The sequence below is a fragment of the Colias philodice genome, chromosome 2 (assembly GCF_061535455.1).
Source record: "Colias philodice isolate Cphi_HAF_F1 chromosome 2, ilColPhil1 Martin Lab GWU primary, whole genome shotgun sequence".
Lineage (NCBI taxonomy): Eukaryota > Metazoa > Arthropoda > Insecta > Lepidoptera > Pieridae > Colias > Colias philodice.
Window position 1 is genome coordinate 11289577 of NC_143087.1, and position 27888 is coordinate 11317464.

General features: G+C 32.9%; 1 protein-coding gene, 1 long non-coding RNA gene and 1 other non-coding gene across 6 annotated transcripts in view; 1 reads left to right on the forward strand and 2 right to left on the reverse strand.

The window, feature by feature from the left end:
* LOC149490773 (uncharacterized) overlaps positions 1-27888 on the reverse strand; it is an 819148-nt gene that overhangs the window by 358569 nt on the left and 432691 nt on the right. The window lies entirely within an intron of this gene.
* Positions 1-27888, forward strand: part of LOC149490796 (pseudouridylate synthase RPUSD2-like) — a 376734-nt gene that overhangs the window by 118104 nt on the left and 230742 nt on the right. The window lies entirely within an intron of this gene.
* On the reverse strand, positions 2312-2383 carry TRNAQ-UUG (transfer RNA glutamine (anticodon UUG)). Its single transcript has one exon. It is a non-coding gene; the product is annotated as a tRNA-Gln (tRNA).

Genomic DNA, 27888 nt, shown 5'->3' on the forward strand with positions numbered 1-27888 from the left:
ACTCAGATGAAGCTTTACAGGGTTGGATAAATTAGCTGGCCGTCTTACCAAACTGCACTGTAATTTTGCGACTTCTTCGCCGATTGCGTCTCCAAAATCCAGGATGTGATCCGGTGTCGAAGGTCCAGAAAATGTTGACGACTGGTTCTAGATTTTAGGTGGCGAAAGAAGATGAAAATAAACTTGTGCGTATATAGTTTAATATTTAAAATTACAAAGTGCGTTTGGTAGAATTAATTAATTTTAGTGAGGGAGTGTCCTGCTCAGCGGTTGCGTGGCGAGTCGAAGTAGTAGAGGACAGTGGGGTCAATCCGCGGCCAATCGCACGGCGCCGCGACGTGACGCCGCGATGACGCAGTCGCAACGCTCCGTTCTGCACGATTTTGTTGCGGCAACAGTCATACAACACAGACTACACTAAATCTAAACACAGAGCAGTTCTCAAAACTATTTCCTAAAACTGTCACTACGGGCGTTTATCGTGTGATGCATCGCGCCAATAGTAGGAATTAGTCTTCACATACCGCACATAAACGTCCGAATCCAGCATAAGACTGTCTGCACCAAAATAATCCTTATTAAAAGCCCGTATGTTAGCACCAACCGACATGACATCACACGCTGCAACCAGACGGTCTACAAAGGCTGTAAAATTAGATCTTGGCAAATATACTGACTTGGGTCGATTTATTATCGAAGTAGACGAATCTCGCGTATGCTCACTACGCAATTAGCAAACTGCTCTTTGTAGATTTTACCGTATTGTACTGTTTATGCTAGGTAATATTAATCGCCTTGATGTGCATCGTTTGATTGCTAGTGAATACTAAAATGATTTTACTACGTATAAATAATGAAATTATATAGTCGTCTAGTGTCTGGATTAAAATTTAAAATAGTCTTATGAAAATATGTTATCATTTATGATAACTTTCGTTTGAAGAAAAAGGTAATAAAAATTATAACAAAAAGGTTTATTTTCTACGTGAGTAAAAGAACTAACTTTTTTAAAGACAAAGAAAAATATAAACGTCATTTATATTAATTTACGCTTAACTGAAAGAAACAAAATACGCACATACGATACCACAGAAAAGTGTTTATCCGTTTAATTCACAGTACAACCACAACAGTGTGCCCACCTTCAAAGAGTTTAAAGTGTTTTTTTCGAAAGCCTTTATTTGTCCAGTCTTTATTTGCGTCAGTTTGTTTGCTCTGTTATTTGCAGCCGAGACAAACAAGAGCGTAACAGAAAAACTCTGGGATTTGTCATGTCAATACGGTCAACAAATAAGCTGATGGTAACTGGTCGCTGTTGACATGTCACTAAATAAATTTCATCTCAACGTTCCGTGTTTGTTTCCATTGAAGGGGTTAATGGGAATCTGGTTAGGTAGATGTTGAATTGGGCCTATGGTTGTAAGTGGCAACATGTTAAGTTGTTACAGAGAAATTGAATTGTGCAGCTGGTTATGTGGTCTTTATATAGCAAAATGTCTTGTGACTAAAACTTTCGATAGAAGCAGCAAATCTTGCAAAAAATCAATAGATCATTCCTCATCTTAAAAGTATTGATAATACAGAAGCTAAACCAAACACAAAAGAACTCAATGAAAATTTACTACACGTACATTTAAACGTCGTAAATCAATCTGAAATTTCCTAGATCATAACCCTACGCCCTAACCAAGGCATAGCACGTAGTTATATTATATGTGGTGGTACATAATGGATGCGTTCCCAGGGAACCCAGGAATCGAGAAAAGCAATTTCGTTCCGTATTATTCATTTATCGAAATCACAGCTGTCTTGCGATCTAACCCTTTTGCACTCGGAGGGATTGAAATTTTTAGCTGAGGTTTTGGGCATATTTTGGCCACAGTTAATCAGTTAAATTAGGTTTGGGTTGTATTGAGTTGATGTTTTTTTGTGATATTTGAGGAAAGGAAATTGTGTTGTATAATATTATTGATGGATGTAGTATTTGTGTGATTTGTGGCTGTGGTTTGATTACAAGATCTATGCCTACTTATTAAATAAAATTAAACCCCTTTATCAAGATAACTTACTTTTGTTAAGGTATATTATTATTTATTTATATTATAATTAATCAATTTATTTAATTAAAAAGAACTTTGTAAACAACATAGAGCAAATTAAATAAAATCCTACATTCAAAATTGAATCTTGAAATAACCTATGAAATTTAGAAAAAAGTAAAAAAGTTGCAAAATATCGCATAATAGTTATAATCAAATGTAAAAATTAAAATTATTTTATATTAAATAAAAATAAAAAATTTAAAAGTATCAGGTTCCACCGAGATTTGAACTCGGATCGCTGGATTCAAAGTCCAGAGTGCTAACCATTACACCATGGAACCGATGTGGGCGAGTACCAAAATAACTATCTAATTCGGTTATGTTTAATCTAATAACGTGTTATCATTAAAAAAGAATTAATTAATCGATAAATGTTTATTTAACTCGCGTATTAATAAATTTGAAAAAAAAATATATTACGGGAAAATCCAAATGTATTACGTATCGATTTACATTTAGGTGCTATGTAAATAATAGAGAACGTCTACCTAACTACTTGTGTTTGCGCAAGCGCACTAATAATATTGGTTCTTTTAAATTATATTTTCAAGGTGCAATAATTTTATTGAAATATTTAAAAAAAAATTATATTTGTAACCTAAAAAGATAACTTCAAGATAACTTTATTAAAATTTAAAATACGTAGCTCGCATCAAGAAAAACTTTTAACTTTTTTAAGACACGATGGTTAATTAAAATGAATTCGCCTTTTCCGTGGTGATCCATGGGGCAGGGGCATTTTCCTTTATTCTAAATGGACATTTTTCTTTCAGGTAATCACTTTAAAGCAACCAGATATGCAAAAAAATGGATATTACTCGGGATAAAAATTAGAGCGGATGTCGATAAAAAGAAGTAGGTATCTATGTACCTATATTTTTAATGGTAAGTCAAAACGTCAAAAAAAGTTTAAAGTCATTGCTAGCGCACAGTGCATAATATCTATCTATGTAATAACTATCTACTTTAATATTACAGTAATTGGAAGCTAGTACTAAAAAATAGAATACTTTCACGTCTGTCCATGTTGCAGTACCAACATAAATACAGTCAGAAATCAAAACAATCACGCAAACATAATCTGCGATGGTTGCAATACACACTCTAAGCAAAAGCTTGTATGCATATAGCAGTAGGTATTATATTATTTGTGGCAAAGTGCAGTACAAAATCAGAACCAGCTTGTTCATTAAAGTTACAAATAGGTCACTCTGGACCTCCCTAATTGGGGATTATAAACAAAAACACATCCGAGATTCGGGATTATTTTTAATTGTATGGTCCTGAAAGCATTTCGTGGAAGTCGGTAAATTTTGCGAGTGATAATTTTTGTAAAGGTGGATTATGAACTGTAGCGAATGGACTTTGATCCCTAATTGCTGAAATCATTAAATGGAGGAAAGGAGATTGGAGATACATATATACCGTTAAAAATATATTTACAAAAATATTAATTTAACTTATTACTTATTTTAAAGACAAAAAAGGCTGTAGACGCTATATAGTAGTATATATAGAAAAGGAAAATGGCTCGTCAGAATGATACTCATAAATTTGATTTCAACGTATGCTTCCTAACTCCTCTCATAACATTAAATCAATATCTTTAAAATATTTCCTCGCTATCACGTCCAGCAATGGAAAATTTATAAACAAAACAAGGAAGCGAAACTTAAGCCGATCAACATTCAATTTAAATCCCATCTTTGCGACGCGACGGAAAGTTTTACAAGTTTTTTTCACCATTCCGGGACGAAAAAGTATGTCGAAAAGAGTTTCTTATTAGTTTCAGGCTGCTATAAAATTGCAAATATATACTAGACTAGTGACCCGCCCATGGCTTCGACCGCTTTGTTACTTAATAAATTATATACTAAAACCTTCCTTGAGAATAACTCTATCTATTAAAAAAACCGCATCAAAATCCGTTGCGTAGTTTTAAAGATTTGAGCCTACATACGGATATAGGGACAGACAAAGCGTATTGTTTTATACTATGTAGTAATAAACTAATATTACATAAACACTCACTTTAGATAGGGAAAATTTGTTTTGTCTAGCGCGAAGCCGTACAACGGCTAGGAAATTGAAGTAAGCCACGGTTATGAAGTCATAATTTAGCTTCGCGTTATCGTAGCGAGAAGTTTTAAAAGGCGTGATAACATTATATGGGATAGATTTTTATTTTTAGTTATTCTTTTCTATTTGTGTTACATGGACTTAATAATGTTTATAGTGGTATTGTAAATTTCATTTGAATGAAGACGAATTGTTACGTACGAATAAATCATTAACATCATCATCAGCCAATTACGTTAAGTAAATAAGTATTGATAAATAGATTTTGATAATTGTTGTCTAAAAATTTCAGCTAGCATTGAACCAATCCGCTGTTAAAAATTGACGAAAGATTTGTATCGTTAATCCACAAATCATAGACATATATATCTGAGTTTAGTGTCCCTTATTCTATTTTATAGCATTGTCATATCATTAGATATCTTCACAATTTATTGAAACACATCAGCACAAAACTCAATACCATTAACATCGACTTTAAAGTTATCTCTCTAATTGGCAAACATAATTGCACCAATTGTACCATACATATATCCAAAGAGCACTCCAGCACTTTATTATATTACGAAAGATATCTCCATTCAATACAGCGTATAAAAATGAATTAGGCATGTAATTGTCCATCGGAGTTATTGTTTGTTCGCGTGCGTTCATATCGATATGGGCAAATATCGCTAAATTAAGTATCGAACGTATTGAAGGGATCGAGAGACAATTCTGGAATGTTCCAGAATGTTTTTGTCTAGGAAAGGTCATAGATGGTCAAAAATTTTGATTGTGTTAGTACTTAGTAGATACATCGAACACATTTTAACAATTTTTTTATAGAATTAATAATGAAATGGAACGGTAATTTAAACAGTTTCCCTTTCAAAAGCTCCGAACCAACTTATAAAAGCAATGAGAATAAGTTGAGAATTCTTTAAAATTATTTAATTAACTCCATCCAGAGAAGAAGTACTCAAACTCAGGTATGCTTGAATTAATATCGCTCATCGGTTCCTTCTCATGAACCATTCTCGAAAGGGGCGTGCCATTGCTGTGAGCGGTCGGTGTTTGTTTATACAATTATTTAAAATATCAACTTGACAAGTGATAACCCTGCGCTTCGCGGTACCGTGCCCACCTAAACGCCGGGAATCGGCCTACTTCTCTCTTTATACTATGGTAGAAGCTAGGCCACTCGGGCTATGGATACAATTAATTAAAGATAATCGTTTTAACTCACCGAGATCAAAATTTGACTTTATATTAATGGTCTTAAAAGTCATTATGGTTTGCGTTATACGAGGTAACTCTTCATTATTTGGACATGTTTAAGAGATTCGAGTCATTAAGAAATTGAGGTGAGATATTATAGAGATTGAAAAATATAATCCAGACAGTTAAAGAGTATTGCTATAGTATTACAACATTGAAATACTGTTTCATACAAATTAATTGCATTTCTGTTTTGCGTGTATATTCTTAGACGGAAGCTCAACAAAGTCGGCAATCAAATCATTGAATGTCGTCAGAATCAAAGAATAAATGTAATACACTATGTATATTAAGTACATACATATTGAAATAGATGAAATGATTGAATAGCCTCAAGCTTTGACGATGACGTGCAACGTCTGATGGTCAACGTGCGTTGGAATTACACATGTAAATTATAAAAATATAATAATTTTCTCATTTAAATAACCAATAATTTTCCACTCAAACACAGAAGAAAATATAATTCAAAAAGTCCAAAGATTTAGGTATTTATTATTTCATTAAAAAATTTAATATTCCCATGAACTGAAATTAATCTTATTTTGAAGTACATATTTATTTCATTTTACTCCAGAATGGAGTGGTATTTAACAATAATAAGATTCCAGTTTCAAATGACTCGTAACTACGTAAAATGAGAGAACTAGTTGGAATTTAATTTGCTAATATAATTTCAGTAACTTCAGACTTGTAAGAGACGCTAACTTGATGCTGTGCTTCTACTTAATCGTTATTTTTGATGATACTGCTCGTTACTTACCTAATACTTAAACTGAATACTTTTAGTTATACTGTAGGTATATATTTCACTAGCTGTGCCCTGCGGTTTTATCCGCATTGTTCCGCTCTTTTTGGTCTAAACGTGATGACATATAACTTATAGCCTTCCTCGACAAATGGGCTAACACCGAAAGAATTTTTCAAATCCGACCAATAGTTCTTGAGATTAGCGCTTACAAACAAACAAACTCTTCAGCTTTATAATATTAATATAGATTTATTGAAGTGAAACTTCTTTATCGGGGTTGGACAAAAATTTAGTGTACCTAACATTTTTGCGTTACGCCGTACGCGTGACATTTTTGCGTTACGCCGTACGCGTGACATTTTTGCGTTACCCCATACTCGTGAGATTTTTAAGGTCATAAAGAAGTTTCACTTCTTACGTGTGTACTCTAGTACACGCATACATTTATTTATAATAGTTTATGTACTGACGATAAATATAGACTAGCCAATTGCCTCGGCATCACCCGGTTTTACACGGGATTAATAATATAGTCAATGACACAAATATAGTGTGCCTTTCGAACGACGAATTATCAAAATTAGTTCAGTAGATCCAGAGATAACCCCTGCGGAAGATTGCGAATGTGTACCCGCATCCCGTCTAAAGCAGTGCGTTTGTACACGGTGGGGTTTTAGTCGGTAGGAATCCGACATAACCCACGGCTCCTTCCCCGGGAGCCGTGGGTATCTTAGGCAAGATTTCCCCACTTGAAAAAAAAAAAAAAAAAAGAGATAACCCCTACAACCTCATAAACGTTTCCCCCATATAATATTAGCTAAGGGTTAATAATAGGTTCTCACGTATGGATATTCCTATTAGTAAACGAATATTCAAAACCAGTTCAGCAGATCAAGAGATCACCTTCTACAAACAAACATGCTTTACCATTTTAAAATATAAGTTTTACAACGGTATTACACTTATTCCGTCTACATTATCGACCGTGGTATAAATTTGGTTACGATGCTCTTTTCAAACGGGCAAATCCTAATAGGATATCCACTGACGGGAGAGGAGCCGGGTTTTTAGAGTAAAACCTCCGAAATCCCATTGTGTTCCCTCTCTCATGTGTTCGCTATGTAGAGTGCCGGGAATGGTTGCAGGTTCATCTGTAATGAAAATAAATATAGATATTATGAAATAGGTAACCTTATTGTAATCATTTTTTCAATAGTGTAAATTATTGCAGTTTAATTCTTTTATACAAAATTTAAGTTCATTTTTGTTCAGAAGCTAAGGATCACTCTTACTCTACCTTATAAATATCTGGAGAGCATTTAAATTTTTTAAGACTCATACAATTTACGGTATGATAAAAAAATTAATCCGATACAATAGCTTTCATACTTATTAATTCGACTTGACAAACGTTGTTTTTGTTGTCGGTGTTAGGTTTAAGTAATTGTAAAGCTTTTCCGAAATTGAAATACCTAAAGTTGTCTTTTGTTCCAAAATTGAATGAAGAAATATTTTAACTCATTCTCAAGTAATGGAAAGGTCAAGAAAAGGATTAATTTTTTATATATTGATCGAAGATATTCCCTCTAGATATTCAGAACTACTCTACCCATAGCATGAGGTCAAATTTAATAACTCAAATAACTTTCGTAATTTATAGGCGATATTTACAAGCCATAAACGCTGTACCCAATAAAAGCCAGTATAATATATTCCTTTGACAGCTTCCCAGAAAAAATAACCGACTTATCGGGGCTTTAATAAAATAAAATGAATCTAATCGCAATTTCAAACCGGGCCCTTCACGCTTGTATAAAAGTTAGGATTCAAAACAAATAGTTGGCAAGAATGTAGTGTCCTGTAAACAGATGGTTCAACCCTTGGCGCCACCAACCCCAGTCGATTCCTGGCCGTCGAGACGAGCGCACGTCTTCATCCCGCTATCGATCGCGTGTTTGTGTCGTGCTAGTTTCTCGTGATACCAAGATTTGCACAAGATCCTGTGGAAACATTCACGGTTTGTATTTAGATTTGGGTCTTCTTAAATTTGGGCACTGTTTTTAGACGTTCTGGGCGAGATTTGGGAAGGCTTTGATGTTTTGCTTTGGAAATGTCTGATAAGAAAGTTTACATATTGCTTGTTATTGTGCTTACGAAGAAAATATAAGGTTTTGGTTAACACTTGTTGCTAAAATCAGCTTGCAAGTCGTTTGCTTTACGTTCAAAATGCTTGTTTTTCGTACACTGTTGCATTTATTTACTTGATAAGCTCTTTGAAATGCAATTTTATTTAATTTGTGATGTGCTTGAGACGCTATAAATATGGTAAAATTACGAATAGAACATGCAAAAAATATTCAAGAAACCGTACTACAAAAAGATAAACAGCTGTTGAATACGTGTCTCCAAAACGTGTCACTACAAACCTATTAACATGGCTGGCTGGTATGGCAAGTCTAAAGCTCTAATAAAGATCGGACTGAATTCTAAGGATTAGAACACCTTAACTGTAGCGTAATTTAAGAAGTCTTTCAACTTATTTGTATATTTGGCTATAGCATAGCTAAACTCGTGTTAGGCAAAAAATTGTTTATGTTAAGCTGGTTTAAAACAACGAACTCTTATTCTTATACGGAAACTTTGTTATTTTCTGGTTTGAACATATTTCTTCGTAACTTCATTTTCCTCTATAGCAATACACCTGTTGACTGTCTGTAGGTATGTCTACGGGGAATCGAGAGGTCGTACATACAATCATATATTTTCCGATTTACATGATAAAAGGAAAAAGCTTTTCGAAAGGTAGACAGTTTAGAAAGGTAGTGCAATGTTTTTGAGGCTTCTATCGTAAAAACTTCTGATTTTTATTAGATTGGTCTTTTTGCTATCTGGTAATAATCATTTTGGTGTTATGATTTTATGAGAGCTTTCTAAGTGAAGCCGCTGGTACAATTACAAACTCTTATTTTATCTTTAAGAAAAACAGAATTACGAATAATAACATAAGCAATATAAGTTCATCTTCTATTGCTTCTTAGTAGATATTGTATAATGACACCTCACATTAATTACAGAGGAATCTTTGAAATGACGTACTCATTCGTATATCATTTTTAATATGCTTCTATAACTAATAACTATCCACAATATTTTATAAACTGTATAGCAAAATTGTTTCAACAATAAAATTACTCATAGAAACAAATACACGAGTAAAATATCAATAACTGTAATTGAAATTTATATAATATTGAATAGACTGCAATTGTTCGAAACGTTAATTTATATTGGAAAGTACAGTTTACGTTCAATATTTTTCATTAAATAGCGCGAGTTCATTGATGTGTGCGGAAATATGCGAAATAAATTTGAAGCACATCGCAACGTGTATTTTTAGATTTTCAGAGGCGCGTTTTTAGGCCTATTTTTTCTTCCTTTCAAAGGATGCCATATAAATAACGAAAGCAGAGCGCATATTTGTTCCGCCCCGCGTAGTTCAAACACTGATGTTTATGAGTTTTTTAGCAATTATAACTGGGAAATTTGTATGGATTTTATTCAAAGGGTATTTTAATTTATGCTGGAGTATCAATTGTATGTTAAATGTGATACGGGGTTTTTATTTGCTTCTGTTTTATAGTTAATTCTGTATCTATTGCGGATGAAAAAATTCGTGTACTTAAACATTTGAATACCTTTTGTCGATATTAGTTTTAAATGGTATATTAGCTTTAAACTGAGGCTTTTATCTGTTATAGTGTAGTACCTAATATTACTATCAAACATTATAGACAATTCAGTGGCTAGCAGAGGCGGGCGATTTATTTTTATTAAACCTTTGATCACAAGTTAAAAAGTCAACGCCTTTATCCCAAAAGAAGAGAATCCAATTGCAAAATTTTATATTATAAACTTTAGACTAAATTTTATCTAGGAATTATTATGTTTCCTAAGGGAACCATCGTTAAGCTACATGAGTGAGTAAAAGCTCTTTCAATAATAAATGCAGTTATTTGCTGATCCGATTTTCTTTAATGGAGCATTGGCAAGTTAGATGAGGTAGACTGACTTAGGTTATGTGAAGTTTCTATATATTTTGGATATATCTTCTCCCTAACTATAAATATTTATTAACGAATATCATATAACTTTAATAAGTATGATATGTGGCATTTTAAAGTTTTTATTCATGATTTCTTTAAATTGTAATTGTTTATCGATTTACGCTTATGAATTTGCTGATTATCAAAATAAGGGATTTTTAATTATTTGATATATCACCGTATTATTCTAACCAAAGGCTGCTGAATAACTTGTATATTGTGGTTGTGTATGTGCGTGTATGTTCTTTAATAAATTATAAAAAAAACTAAGCTGATGTGTATAGACATTGACTTGATGTTCCTTTGCTGTTTTAACAAAACTCACTGCACTTAAAATTTAGTGCCAAGAAAGTGCAAGCACTAAGATATTCACCTACTTACACCCAAGAACCTGGAGCACCATTGCACAAGGCTTGCAATAAATTAAGCATAGATCTCAGCAAGGACTTCAATATCGTAGCGATGGCTTCGAGTTTCGTTGACACAGCTTTTGACGTTCAGGGACGTACTTCGCGCTCTTAAAGCAGGACTATTTCCAGGGTGCGAAAGTGACGGCGCTAGACGACTTATCTAGCTGCGTCCCTTTCCCACACTGGATCAAATACTGCTATAAGACATGGTTACCCCAGGGCTGTCGAACATGAATAGTACGACCAGAGCTAGTACAAAGGAAATAAACGTTCGCCTCGGAACTAATATCGTGTAACTTCAATCGTCTTGCAGTAGGGCTGTACAGATTTTATTTGATTTAGTTTTAAGGGTGTGCCTTCACAGTTTTACATTTTAGCTTTAATTTAGATTTTAACTATCTTTTGAGCGAATTGTTAATGTTTGCTTTTTTTTATTGTACGTTAAGGGAGCGCTTGGCCACAATCTCACCTGATGGTAAGCTGAGATGTGGCCTAAGATGGAGCGCGCTTCCCTAGAATGGACCTGTTCACTCTCCTCTTGAAGACCTCCAAATTGTACTCATCGGGGAACACAGATTCAGGAAGCATGTGCTTTCTTAGCCATGCAATCATTTTGAGACATTAGATAAAAATAATTATTTGTGTAATGTGTAATATAAAAGTTGTATTACGTGTACACTTCTTCTAATACCTACGTAATATTAAGATAATATGTACTTTCCATATAGTTTTAATATATCTGATTCTTATGTTTTATTTAAATGCACGTAATTGTTATTTATTTTGAATAAAATGTGAGTTTATAGGTACTAATAAGAGTAAAGAGAAAAGTTCAAAGCTACAAAAAGTTCTGAATACACAACCCTATAGTCAACGTCGCGACTCGGAATGATTGATAACCCTTGAAACTAACATATTTATCAAACTAGAAACGGCTTTCGGACTGTTTCAACATTTATTTCGAAAGATTTAGCCGTAATTCCTTCTTAACTTTTTACCCGACTACGGCAAAGCAAAAGGAGGGTTATGATTTTGACAGGCTATGTATGTATGTATGTATGTATGTATGTATGTATGTATGTATGTATGTATGTATGTATGTATGTATGTATGTTCATCTGTTCCCTCGTAACTTCTAAACTACTTATCAGAATTCGACAAATGACATATCATTAGAAGCGTCTTAATTGTCCGCTGGTTATAGGCTATATGGGGTTTCACAAAATCTAATGTGGCGCCCTCTAGCGGACAAAACATACAGAGTAAAAAAATAAAGTTAAGATAAATATGCCGTGTTTGGTATCATTTGAAAGCTTTTTACTTGCACATTTTGAATATATATATATTACTAGCATTTGCTTGTGACTTTACCTGTATTCATGGGCTGATTGCATATAATTCACATCTTTTCGTTCATAGCTTCTTTATTAGTTCATCAATTTAACTTTTGTTTTATACTTTTTCAGCGTCGTTTTTTGTCGTAGTTGGGTTTTAGTTGTTTTACTTTTTATCTTGTTCGATGTGAAGAGTTTTCTTTTGTAGCAAATAAAAAGAAATACAAACTGTTTTTTCTACAATACGCAAAGCTTACCTATTTGTTTTGTAAATGTCATGAACTTTATTCATGGTCATTTCGTATATTAAGGGCCGATTTTTCAATGCTTGGATAAAACTTATCCGTCCAATAAAGTATTACACGATAATATTAAAATGTCACGTAAACTGTCAAATACGAGCAATCAGAATACGTTTTTAAAATGCTAGTTTTATACATTATTCGACGAATAAGTTTTATCCAAGCATTGAAAAATCGGGCCTTAGACATTTAATTACTATAAGGGACTTGGAGAAATAACATATTATTAACTTTTCATAACATTAAATTTAAAAAATCGGTAATCTCTTGAACTCGACTGAGATAATATTAATGCATCTAATCGAGCAAATGCATATTTATAAAGAATAGTTTATTCTGTTATATCTTCAAAATTGCTCTATGACTTAAGTACCTTTTATCATCATTATTTAAGTAATGTAACTAGACAATTTAAGTGGTACGGTTATCATTGAAAAGTCCTTACAACTAAAATACTAATAATGTAGTACTTAATACGCCTCATACGATTCGAGCATATTATGTAGATTCGAGGTTGAAATTCAGACAAATCCTTTAGTTAACTCACTCTGTTCACAATAGGTACTAACAACGCCAATTGTAAAGTAAAATAAGTCGAGTACACTGGTATTTAGGTCGTTATTTATAGAACAATTATTTTTCGGCGCAAGCCTTCCAGATCCAATTCAATTAACGACAGTTCGACGGATTTCAATATCCAATTAAAATGAAAATTATTTGTTATTTTCCACTTATAGATCAAAGGGTTTTGTTTTATATGGAAACTAGCTGAGCCCCTCGGTTTTACCTGCATTGCCTCCTGTTGGTCTTAGCGTGATGATATATAGCCTTATAACCTTCCTCAATAAATGGTCTATCTAACAATGAAATATTTTTTCAAATCGGACCAGTAGTTCCTGAGATTAGCGCATTCAAACAAACAAACTCTCCATTTTTGCATTATTAAGTATAAACGTAGACCTTATATTATAGATTTATGTTCAATATCTTCAAATTGAACTAATATGAGATTCATATCAATAGGAGGTTACCTTATGTTTGGATGTTGACTTGATTGAAGTGTGCTCTTTGTAAATAATATGGTATTGAACTTGGATAATATTAGTGTGTTGGCCTTGAATGCTTTTCATGTTATTTTCTCATATTTTTCTCGTGGATTGAGTAAATACGCTGCTGTTTATCATCAATACATGGTATAAAAGAAAATCGCTTCCCGTTGTATCTTTATGTATTTTGAGACGGTTGTTAAGTAGATAGAGTGGTTCAAGTGGAAGGTTTCAGTATATAATTTATTAATTTTTAAACAACGCAATCGAAACTGCCTGTAAAAAGCTAGTATACAAATAAAATCAATTGAACTTTGATAGCTCTCTAAAAACCAATGTAATAAGTACAAGTATAAATTTAATAAATAACCAGTAAAAGGTACATAGTATTAAGCATTGAAATTATTTGAATATTAAACATTTAGACATCCCAACCGTTTCATATAAAACAATGAATTCCAATTATGCTCAACTAAAATACAGAATTGGGATCCAACTTTGAATAAAAGAGAATTTTAAGCGTTTCAATCGAAATTTAATATAAAATTAAATAATTCCACGAGAATCTCTTTGTATTATGATTTGTTGTAAAATATTGCGACTTATGTTTAATTTCATTTCAAATTCTATTTTACAATATGGCTAAGTATAAAAGGGTTCACTGATTCTTTATTATTAATGTAATATTATGATGATAACCTTTTATAATTAATTTATGTTTTACTAGCTTCCGCCCGCGACTCCGTCCGCGCGGATGTCGGTCTTCGCGTGGATGTTTTATTTCTCCATTTTGAGTAGGTAACTCTGACAATAACATCTTATAAATATCTATTGGACACAAATACGGCTAGGCCTATAATAATACCCAACGTGTGTTCGCTGTTCTACAGAACAACGTCTATGGATAAAACTGAAAAATTAAGATTATTTTTTTTCTTCGTATTTTTTCAGGATAAAAAGTATCCTATTTTACGCCCAGGATAATAAGGTATAATTATACCAAGTTTCATCGAAATCGAACCGTTAGTTTTCACGTAATGTCTTCACATACAGACAGAAAGACAAACATTTTTTTAATCACATATTTGGGTTTGGTATCGATCCAGTAACACCCCCTGCTATTTATTTTTTCAATATTTTCAATGTACAGAATTAACCCTTCTATAGATTTATTATATGTATAGATTATACGGAAAAGCATTGGAATTATTATCTAGAATGGTCCGGGAGCCAGCAGCAGATTTTATGACCAAGTTCCTCTCAAGCGGTAATTAGTAAAATGCATCAAAGTATAGTATTATGAAGCCTCGTGAACGTCAGCTGGAGCTCGGTTGGGGGGAAGAGCGGTTGTGGCCTCCCGTATCAGCTGACGGTTTTTCCACCAAGATACAGCCAGCTGACATATATATTTATCCACAGTTACATATAAGCTATCATCAGGTAAATTTTTGTTTGAGAGGAAGTGCGTGGGAGGCTACAACCGCTCACCCCCCCCAACCGAGCGCCAGCTGACGTTCACGAGGCTTTATAATACTATACTCTCATGCGTCTGACGAATTATCTCTTGAGAGGAAATAGTTAACCAAATTTGCACCTGGCTCCCTAACCAAAAGAATTCTCAATAAATTTTCATTTTGATTCATTATTTCAAGTCACTATTGATATCTCTATTTCTAATAACAACATCGTTATGTTTTGTACACAAAAAGGTACCTATCGTTCTTAACTGTCACTTGAAATTTATAATTTTTTTTATAAATAAATACACGTTGATGTTAGGTAGGTGTATAAAAAGGCTTTACGATCTTTAAGTTTATTATAAGTAAGTTTCAAGTTTGTAATTAGTCTATACATCTATACAAATATTATAAAGAGGAAAGGTTTGATTTTTTGTTTGTTTGTTTGTATGAATTGAATAGGCTCCGAAACTACTTGGCAGATTTGAAAAATTCTTTCACTGTTGGAAAGCTACATCATTTCTGAGTGACATAGGCTAGGTTTTATCCCGGAAATCCCACGGGAACGGGAACTATGCGGGTTTTTTTTGAAAACGCGGGCGAAGCCGCAGGCGGATTGCTAGTTAATTTAATAAAAATAAAAGATGAAAAATATACTAAAGTGAAATCCTCTAAACACAATTTTAGGATAACCACTGTATTTAGGCTCTGTCAATATAATATATTTTAATAATTCTGCCCTTTTGTTAACTTCAACAGCTCTGTATTTCCTAAGTAAATTTGTGTGTTACGTACAAGAAAAACTGCTTAACATCGAAAAGCTTTTTAGATGTTTTATAAATAAATTACAATAATATTATCTTTCCGTAAATATATACTTGTATTTTATGATTTTTTTGAGTGAGTTTTATATTATATCGAAATTACTGCTTATAAAGAAGAGATAAATAATAATATAGTACTAGGTGTATTTCTTTACTTCTTTCAGTAGGTATTTTTAGTGGGTAGGGATGTTTTTTTTTTGAGTTACAGTTCGATACCAGGCGATCGTAGGAATGAATTTATTTAAAATTGAAATATGTATGTAGTATTTGTATATATAATATATTTGTCATAATTTATCTTATCCTATACCTACTAGAATATGCTAGATCGAAAATATATGTGTATTTTGCGCTTTGCTAAAGTGTATTGTGTTCATCTATACTAATATTATAAAGCTGAAGAGTTTGTTTGTTTGAACGCGCTAATCTCACTAACTACTGGTCCGATTTGAAAAATTCTTTCGGTGTTCGATAGCCCATTTATCGAGGAAGGCTATAGGCTAAGTTATCATCACGCTAAGACCAACAGGAGCGGAGCAATGCGGGTGAAACTGCAGGGAACAGCTAGTAAATCATAAAAGTCGTAGCAGTAGACACATGCATATATAATATTTTAACATTTACGAAATATTTAACAACTTTTGATTTGTTTATAATTCTAATTGGACTTACGGTAGCTCTCTCGTATCTGTGTAGTAACTATTTCGTAATCTATGCCTGTGTACGTACAGTGTACACACACATGCTCACCATTCTAAGAATTTGAAACTTGTATAAATTATTCAGTTCTGAATCAGTCAGGGATCCACATAGATTTAATAAAACACTCTCTGAGACATCTTAATTTGCGAACTTGTCCCTAGAAAGGTACATTAAGTTTGAATGTTCTATCCCTTAGGCACCGTTGTACATAAATTAAGAAATTAGGAAGGAAGATTGTAGGTATTTGAGATGGTGGAATATTTATTGAGTTACTATTACTTATATTGTTGAAATAATCTAAATAATTTTTAATTTGATAGTGTTGTCGGATAAAAATAAAAAATTCGATTTATTTGTCGACGGAAATTAAGTGTTTCAGATTTAAATATTGTGCTTATTTTATAAGATTAGGTATTTATTGAAATATTTACATAACATATGCCCTTTTATTTCCCTAACAAATAGTTCGGATTGACTTCATACATCAGGCATTTGAATTTCTTGCAGGCGAACAAAATAAAATATGTTACAATTACCGGAACAACTTATACATGTATTGATTAAAAATAATGAGCAACGGGTGCTATTGATGTCAAGTAAAATTGTATACAATTTACATTTAGAAATAGCAAAATCTCCAAAACAAGATGAAATTATCCCGCGTGGGTTGTTTGATTTAGTTTCAAAATTGGATATTGCAAATGTCTGGAAACATTAATTGATACGAAATTAAAATATTCAATTCAATTAGCTTAACTATTGTGACAAATGGGGTTATTTTCGTCCCAAAATATATTTAACTCGTAAGGAAAATATATGTATTGAAAACCGTCCTTTTTTCTGAGAACTCCAGTCGACAATCAATCACTGACTTTTTTACTTATATTATGAAAATTGAGGTTTATAGGGATGAATGGATTTTTCTTACGGAAACAGCTGTTCGGATGTGAATTAGATGTAGTATTTATATTTTTGTACTAGATGTGCCCCGCGGTTTTACCCGCATTACTCCGCTTCTGTTGATCTTACCGTGATGATATATAGCCATCCTTCCTCGATAAATGGGCTATCAAACACCGAAAGAATTTTCAAATCGGACCAGTAGTTCCAAAGAATAGCACGTTCAAACAAACTCAAACTCAAACTCAAACTCAAACATTTATTTATCCAATTAGACTTCTTCTAGAAGCACTTTTGAAACGTCATTAAGTACATGTTTTTAACATTTACCACCGATTCGGAAAGCAGTATCTACGGAGAAGAATCGGCAAGAAACTCCATAGTTGCTCTTTTCAACAAACAAACAAACAAAGCCCTCAGCTTTATAAAATTTGTATAGATAGTATTTATATATTTGTGCTTTAGCCGTGTTTTCGGCAAGTAAAACCACTACACGATTAGGTATATGAATCAAAGATTTATATAAAGGTGTCGAATGTAGAAACACATGTTTATGTTCGTATAATCAGCTTGAAGCATAAGTTAATAATGTTATTACGTCCATAACTTTAACAAAAAAATCTAGTTCATTACATGAAAATAAAGAAAAAATTCTACACCAAGCAGAACAAATTGTAAATTTGAAATTTATCGAGTTTTTTGTTATCAAGTTTTTTGTAAAGCGAAGTTTCGGAATTCAGGTAAAACTAATAGAAAGTTCCAAAAACTCTTTCCGAATTGAGATAATATTTACCTTCTCGTTCAGTTTTTCGCGATTTTTATTTAAACATCCGGTTATGATTTTTATTCGTTCTAAATAAATTGAAGCATTATTTAGTTGAGGGTTTTGCTTGATATTTTTACCTTTAATTCAACAAAACTTATTGTGTCAAAAATTGGTTCCGTTTTGAATATCAATTTTGCAAATATTGAGAAATATACTGATAAATGTATATATATCAATTGACCACCTCCTTGGTACAGTGGTTGACGCGTGAGAAGAGAACCGAGAGGTCCTGGGTTCGATTAAAGGTGAAGACGAAGAAAACAATAAATGTCTCGGTTTGGCAGGACACAGAAGAGTAATAAGTGACCACCTTCTTATCCCTAAAAGAAAATCGATCAGTGAAACATATGTATAATGGATCTGCCCTTCTCTTCGAATATTTTTTAAAGATTAATAAATTTATGTATTGAATCATTTTAAAAATATTATAGATAATTTTGAACGTGCTAAATGCACGGTATTTACCGAGCTGCAATAAAATTAGCATAATTTATAAGTTCTATATGGGCAATAAATTCATAACTCGAAATCCCGAACGCGTATAAACAAATGTGCTGAAATAGTTCATATATTGTAAGTAAAAAAAGCTTTTATTTTTAACCGATATACCTTCATCTTTTTATATATTTTGAAAAATCGATACTGATTATGATTCAATTATATGATGTAGATCTATACAAATATTTTAAATCTGAAGAGTTTGTTTGTTTGAACGCGCTAATCTCAGGAACTACGAGACCGATTTGAAAATAATAAGCACTGTTACATATATACGAGATCCATTAGTGCTATAGGCTACTATGTACAGTGGGCAAAGCCGGGACAGACCGCTTGTGATATATAAACCATTATTTTAATCAAACAATTATTAATTCTAACTGCGAAATTAATAAGAAAAATACAGCCCAGAACTATTAAATTTACATTAACTTTAATTATAATTGAAAACTCGTCAAAGTTAGATGAGAATATTAATTTTATGCTTAAAATTTTAACACAGACCCTTGCTACAATAATGTAGCTACGGCGTAGAGCGTAATGCTTAATGCTACGCCATATTCGTGCTACGATGCTTTAATTTAAGCTTTGATTGTTTGGAATGTGGGTATTCAATTGTTTTTGAATAAAAAATAAATAACGCACTATGTATAAAAAATAAAAATATGAATAAAAGTGGGTACATATTATATTGTATACAGTTTCGTATATTTTGTGTAATTACTAGTGTTAAAATTACTCAGACGACAAGCCGATTCTTATTTCTTACTAGCGGTCCGCCCCGGCTTCGCCCGTGGTACATGTTTACGTTTTCTCTACATAGGAACCATCCTCGTACTTCAAGGAATATAATAAAAAAAGAATTATCGAAATCGGTTCAGCCGTTCTCGAGTTATGCGCTTACCAACACATTTTGCGATTCATTTTTATATATAAGAAGAAGAAGATATGGTTCTTATTCTTATTATGGTACGCTGCTTAGAATCTATACTAATATTATAAAGCTGAATAATTTGTTTGTTTGTTAGAACGCGCCAATCTTAGAAAGTACTGGTCCGATTTGAAAAATTATTTCATTGTTAGATAGGTTTATATATTATCACCAATAAATTATAAAATTGAATATTATTCTTGAATCAATTAAGATTTGAAATAATACTTTATTATCCCTAGATATCTAAATTTGCAGCATTTAAATGCTTTCTACTTTATTTCAAACGACGCTCTAATAACCATTATAACTACAGGATAACATACTAAACATGCAAAGAGGTACCTTCATACATTGTCCTCAAATAATGTACATCAGTCTGCATAAAAAGCAAACACGAATCTATAAATAACGTTTTGCGACCGCAGTAGGGAGCTAAACTAATGTCCGGTCCACTCTTAATGTACAAAGTTTTTCAGCCACAAATCCTGGATTCCGGCCGGATTTAGGTTAAGATAGCTGGTACAAGTGATTGCTAGGGAAAAGAATGCCTAGAATTATTGCTCTCGGTGCTCACTGAAAATCGGTGCTGTGACGTTTTTACGTCACAGATGTTCACCGAGTGATTTCCCCTTTTAATGGCATCATGCTTCACAGACTACACACTTCAATGTGTATTTTAATACCATATAAGTATTGTATAAAATGGTTTCATTATGTACTTGTGAGGCTATGAACCATTAAATAAACGTTTTCTTTTTTTCTTTCAATATAATCATCTATACTTCAATACCTACTTTATTTCATAAAGCTGAAGAGTTCGTTTGTTTGAAAGCTCTAATCTCAACTATTGGTCCGATTTGAAAAATTATTTCGGTGTTAGATAGCCCATTTATCGAGGAAGGCTATAGGCTATATATCATCACGCTAAGACCAACAGAAGCGGAGAACTGGGGGTAAAACCGCGGGGCACAGCTAGTTAGTGCATAATATTTGTTCCCACTGCACAGATAAATGCCTGTTATGAATGTAAAGGCCATAATTCTAAATGGAAAATGGAAAAGCTGAGTTCCTCACAATGTTTTCATTCTTCCGTAGAGAAGGTAATAATGCGTAGTGTTATGTGTAATTTTAAAATTATTCAAATGTACATAAGTACAACTGTTTAAAATTTATTATAAATTCTATAAATAAATAAGTTAAACACTACATTTTTGTTCAAATAACGTATGATGCCAGTTCAGATGTTCAAGAAAATCTTGATAGATGGCGTAGAGATTCCCTTTGGACACTTGAATGGAAGGAACGCTTCAGTTAATACAGTTTCAAATACAACCTTACGAACAAATTCCAGTTTATATTTCGCAATTTTTAAATGTTGGCGTATTTTCTCTCGTATTGGCTTTTAGTTTTTGTGAATAAGCTATTAAGCCTACGAGTAGGTAGGTTTTAGTACAATGTTTGTATAAAGTATTATTTCATCTTTCTTTTATATTAATTTACTAGCTTCCCGCCCGCGGCTTCGCCCGCGCAATGAAAGAAAAACCCGCATAGTTCCCGTTCCCGTGGGATTTCCGGGATTGCGTCATTTTCCCGGGAAGTAGCCTATGTCCGTTCTCGGGTATCAAAATATCTCCATACCAAATTTCATGAAAATTGGTTCAGTAGTTTAGGCGTGATTGAGTAACAGACAGACAGACAGAGTTACTTTCGCATTTATAATATTAGTATGGATTAATGATTTTACTGAAGGATATATCAGCCCGTTTCTATGAACAACTTTTTTTTTGCAACATGCTACTACAACATGCTACTATTGCAATAATTATAATAAAGAATTTTGATTTATAAACCTAACCGCGTGAATAAAATAAAGAATTTGTCTCTATATTCCATTACAAACGCAAACTCTCACATTAAAAACAAATGAACACATAACGTTTAACAGTTAACACTATAATGCTGTAGGTGCCTCAATCACCATTGGAATCAATGGAACATAACATAATAATCATTTAGAAGATCGCACGCACGGGTTATGTTTATTGTTATTGTTGATTCAATGATTCACATAACCGTCAACTCCTTCATGTATTATGTGTACATTGTATAGTTTAATTAAAGTGAAGATATGCTCAATTTTATTACCGCTTTAGTGCGATTATGTTTAGTAATGATGTAATAAGCGATACATGACTTACTTCAGTCCTCCGTTTTACATGTCTACATTAAAATAAACTAGTCTCAATTCTTCATCTTCTCGAATAAAAAATTAAAACTTATTCATTAGTGCAAACACTGTCCAAACGTTGCTATAAACAACCAATATATACATTTTAAAAGGAACTAACCTTAATGTTGTAAAAAAAATATATTTTAATACGAGCAAAATATATGCAACGAAGGATCAAAATAATTACTGACAAGGCCGCGACCCGATAAAAACGCCACGAAATTTCACATTCTCAATATAAACGATGAAAAACACCATCAATCCATTAATTACACACGCGTCCGCGGACTGCATGAAAAATGTAAATATTTAAATCTTTATTAACGCGAAATAAATTAAAGGAGATAAAAATTTCCGTCAGCACGCGAACGGTTGAGGGTTCCGTGTGAATTGCGTTTAGGGTTCCGAAACTGAAAAGGAAAAAAATTACCTTTTAGGCTCACTTTGAGGTGTCAAGCTGAAATCCTACCTAATACAAAACTTACTATCTACCCTTTAACACAGAATATTGAAATATTCTACACAACGTTTTATAGCAAACTAGCACTCCGGCGAACTCCGTTTCGCCACCAGAGACACCTTTTCTTTGCTATAAACCTCACGGAGCCCGAGACCTTTCCAACGAATGCAAAACCGTGGAAATCGGTTGGTGCGTTCTGGAGTTATAGTGTCAGGAAGGAAAACCCGACTTATTTTTATATAGTAGATATAAAGAAAAAAATTGTGAAACGTGTAAATTTACAGTTACAACATATATAACAAATAGGTTTATACGGAACCCTAGGTGAGTGAGTCCGACTCGCACATGGCCGGATTTATTTGGAGGATGCTCGACACCTGCGTTCAGCGCGCCGTCATTAATTTTCATTGGTCAAAATCGATGAAAATATGGTTCCTGGGTTTTGATTTTTTGAGCTTTATGCTGCTTTTTCAGTATGATTATAGATGTGTGTATTATGGAGTGTGTATGTGTGTATGTTTTTAGTTGTAAAGAATGCACATGCAGATGTGAAGCTGATATCTGTACGAATATTGTAAAGCTGAAGTTATAAAAATAATGTGTATTTCGAGTGGAAATTATTTTGTCAATACAATATTAATTCTAGGAAATTCACGATTGTTATGATAGAATGTATTACAATAATATAATATGTATTTAAAACAGGAATTCAAAATAACACAGTACGTAGCTATTGTATTTTATATTAGCAATTACCGAGAGAATGTATGTTGGTTGATTATGAATGTGCGTATAATGAGCCTGATTTGGGTTTCTGATTTTCCTATCATCACTTCACTACATAGTACATAGTATAAAACAAAGTCGCTTTCTCAGTCCCTATGTCCCTATGTCCCTTTGTACGCTTAAATCTTTAAAACTACGCAACGGATTTTAATGCGGTTTTTTAATAGATAGAGTGATTCAAGAGGAAGGTTTTAGTATATAATTTATTAGGTTTTAGACAAAGCGGGCGAAGCCGCGGGTGGTAAGCTAGTTTTGAAATAAGATTCAAAATTTTAATCCAGATTACTTACTATCAAATTTTTTACGCTAAATTTGATAGTCTAATTGTATTTATAGACTATGAATTTGATATAACAATATCAACAACATTTTAACGGGTTTTATTTTTTCGATACTGTGTAATTTAATACTGAAGGCGTTTACTTATATTTACATTTATTGAATAAAATCAACCATTCTTCTATAATTCTTCAAAGCGTCTCTTTACTGCATGCAAAAAAAAAATAAAATAAAAAAATCACTTATAACTAAAAAGGACTAGATTGGAAATCAATTTTCAATAATAGCTTTATGCCTAGTTACATAAAATATAAGAGCTCATATGCTCAACGTGAAATGAAAATTCGTAACATTACTCTATTTAACGAACCGGCTCTATCAAAAGAACTTACATTGCTTTTTAATTTATATTTAAAACAGATAACCAATACAATAATCGAAACTCATTTCACATAATTTTATGTAACGATAACATTTAGCATGACTCACATAGGCATTTGTGTACAATTTAATTTAGGCGTATAATATTGCGTACATGAGGTATGTGTGATTGTAAACATAGGAATTTATGACGTACTAGATTTCCGCCCGCGGCTTCGCCCGCGTTTTCAAAGGAAAACCCGCATAGTTCCCGTTCCCGTGGGATTTCCGGGATAAAACCTATCCTATGTGTTAATCCAAGTTACCCTCTATATGTGTGCTAAATTTCATTGTAATCGGTTCAGTAGTTTTTACGTGAAAGAGTAACAAACATCCATACATCCATACATCCATACATCCATACATCCTTACAAACTTTCGCCTTTATAATAGTATTAAGATTAAGCGGTCTCCACAGAGCGAGCAGCCTCGCGAGGCAATTGCTACGCGAAGCAGCTTTATCTATGTCAACGTGGCTGTGCCGGGGAACATGACTACACACTCGTTTTGTTTAATAACTCTACATTGTGTCGCGACCGAGCTATGATCCGGCCGGGGCAGGGTCAAACATTATTGTATACTTTTTGTATGAAGTGATTCGTGCCTGACCGTGTGGTTCCATCATGCACGATGCATTTCACGGCCGGGACACGGCGTTGAAATGTCAGGCCGGCTCAGGCACGGTCCGGACCCGGTTCGGCTTAGCCTATATCATTATTTTTCCTCGGGTGAGCCGTGGGTGAGCCACATCCACACTGACCGAGCGAACCTACCGACCTTCGCAATCCCTTCGCGAGGATGCTTGCTGTGTGGACGCGCCGTTACAAAATTTCTCATTTTAGTCATGCACACGTGTGCCTTACGTTGATTAACAATTGTTTTAATTATTGCTATGCTAATTATTTCTAGTCTAGAAGCTTGTGTGTTCGTGTCGCGGTTATTATTTGCTAAATTGAGAGCGCTTCGGGGAATTGAGGCGTTTTGCTATCTATTATTATTGTATCATATACTTATTGTTATTGGGAAATAGATATTGTTTTTTGCTCAGATGTAATAATGAAAAACCATATAAAATAGTGCAAAGGGTTTTTTTTTCGAATTTTGTATTTTCTCTTAAAATTGCTAAATACATAATTACAATGAAATACGGTTTTCAGTCTTAATATATATAAATCTCATGTCACAATGTTTGTCCTCAATGTACTCCTAAACCACTTAACCGATTATAATAAAATTCGCACACCATGTGCAGTTCGATCCAACTTGAGAGATAGGATAGTTTTAAGATGTAGGTACCACGGGCGAAGCCGGGGCGGACCGCTAGTATACTATAAATTATACAACATTCAAGTATTATCTGCTCCATTTAATAATATGGGACAGTCCCATTACATAATGCTATGCTATAATATTGTTCCACAGATCCGATCTATTTCCGTACAAAACGGTGATTAGCTGTTTCCAAGAAAATTAACCTTTTCAGTATTGTCAATGCTTTTCCCATGCCAATGATATTTCAAGATCTGGAAGATAAATATTTTATTTTTTGTGGGACTTTAAACTTCTATCTTGATTAAAATATCAACCAAGTTTTGTTAATATTTTATCTTAGGTGTAGAAATTTCCAATCTTTAATCCAAACTTTCTTTAGTTACTCATCAATCTGTCCGTCTGTCTGATAATTACTTTTTAATTTTTATTTGTAATATTACGTGATCCGAATATTCACACTTTTTAACAATAATTTCGTTTGGTGTAGCAAATTAATTTCACAGGTGACGGTGACGTTGTGAATAAAAAACAGATTTGATTATTTTTTAATTTACACGTAAATGAACATAGTCCCATGTGAACATGGGGCTTGGGACATTCGTCGTTTGTTTCACAATTGCTCTTTTTTGCAAAAAAAAGACAACAGACATTGTTTTTAGTTACCATTGGTTTGGATCTGTTTATTTATTTTTTGGTCACGCTCTAACAACCCAATTAAAGGGTTAGCGAAGAAAAATACTATTAATAAGAAACATAAATAAATGTAATAAATAGTTACTTACTAACAAGTTAATAATCAATAGTAGGATCTACTATGCATATTGCATGTTGTAGAGATTATGCTTTTTGTATCGATACTTCCTACAACAAATTTTGGATTCAATGTACAAAATACTAACATACTAAGTACCTACTTATCTAATGTCTCGTCTAAGACATATCCAGCAAAATATGTTATTTAAAAATATACAGTTCGAATAGCTTCACGCTGAGTATCGTATCGTATAAAAATATGGTGAAAACAAGGAAATACTCAAAGGCGGAATGCGCAAAGCTCTTTCCGCTAAATCGAAACCCTTCCAATATTACAATATTACCGAGCTCAGAACACATTACGCGTCGTAAATAAACAGATGTCTCCATACACCATATTTTGTTGAGGGATTAGTGTGTGTGCACACTTGCGGCCGCTTATGTTCGTTCACACGTTCATTTGTATTGGGTTGGTTTATAATGGGTATTTCAAGTGCTATTTTAGATTTCTATAAAATCGCAGGTCGATGGTGTTGATACAGGACAACAACAACTTAGTTATCGTTATGCTAAGTCACATACAATATGTAGATATTATACGCTGATTAAGACCGATTAAGTAGTATAATGTTGAATGAACTCAAAAGAAAACTTACTTTTTTGTTTTGATAGCATACAAATTATAATTAGAACTTAAGAATAGTTGCTCTCAATTATACATTTATACAATTTCTTTTTACAAAAACATTACGTAAATTGAGACAATTTTTTGTTCCAAAATCTTCCAAATTTTATTAAAATGCAATTGCAACAGTGTGTCCGCATCATAAGTCTAACCAAGCATGAAATAAATATACGCACATTTATCAATAATTTGATTATCGGATGTTACAATGGCGTACTGTGGAAATAAGCCTTATGTATGAGCGCAATGTACTGTGAAATAATATATTTACTGCATCGCTATTTGTATGGCATAGGTCATATGGGTCGCATGCGATTTAGAAGGAAATATTCTATGTATAAATTTGTTTGTTATTTTTACTTTTATTATTCTTATTTAAAACGTTTGACTAAAAAAAAACTTGTACAATTATTATCGTTGCCTATCATTTTGCTACTTATAATATATTAAATTAAATTTATTAAATAATAGTTGAAAAAAATGTAAAGTAGGCTACGTGATAGAGTTTCAAAAATAATTCATATTTCATTTCATTTTAAATAAAATAAACATATACACACGGTAAAAAAATGTAGATAATAATTATGAATAGCAGCTTATTCAAGCAGCTTGTTCGAATAAATAAGTAATGGTAATCCAGAGTCGAATAAGATATATTTGCGAACTTTTAATTTCAGACCTTCGTTTAGCGTGAAAACCCAAAACTTTGCGTTTTTATATTATGCAGTAGCATCAACAATAAAAGGAAACTTTCGTCGCACGTCCTTGCGTATAGAAATGCTATTTTAAGTGAGATATATTATATTGGATACTAGCTGCTCCGCGCGGTTTCACCCCCGTGGCTCCACTCCTGTTAGTCGTAGCGTGATACATGAGCCATCTAACACCGAAAGAATTTTTCAAATCGGACCAGTAGTTCCCGAGATTAGCGCGTCCAAACAAACAAACCAAACAAACAAACTCTTCAGCATTGTAATATTAGTATAGACAGTATAGATTAATAGCTCTTTCATTGAGAGGAAACAGTTTGTCGCGTCCGTTCCCTTCACAGTTCCGTTTCTGTGAATATTTTATAACTCCAAAAATATTTTCTTTGACCGGTTCAAAGAAATTCTTATTTTCGCCGCCGTTTTTTGGTTTACTGATATTTAAGAGTTCAAGTTGAATTATGTTTTGTAAATTCATGACTGGGTTTGAAGCTTTATATTTGAGTCGTGTAACAATATTTGAAATTGATTTGAATTGTAATACTTTGCAGCAAAATATTTCAATTATAATATTCTGGTAGATACAAATTACAATTAACACAATATTGTTTTAATTTAATAAAGAATGTAAACATCTATAACAGTTCTTTGGATTTTAATTTTTCATCTAAATATTGCACGCCTCATATGCGAAGCGTTGAGGTGGGTACTACTGTCACTTCGCGCAAAACATCTGATTTTTCAAACTTAAAATGTCTTTATGTATCA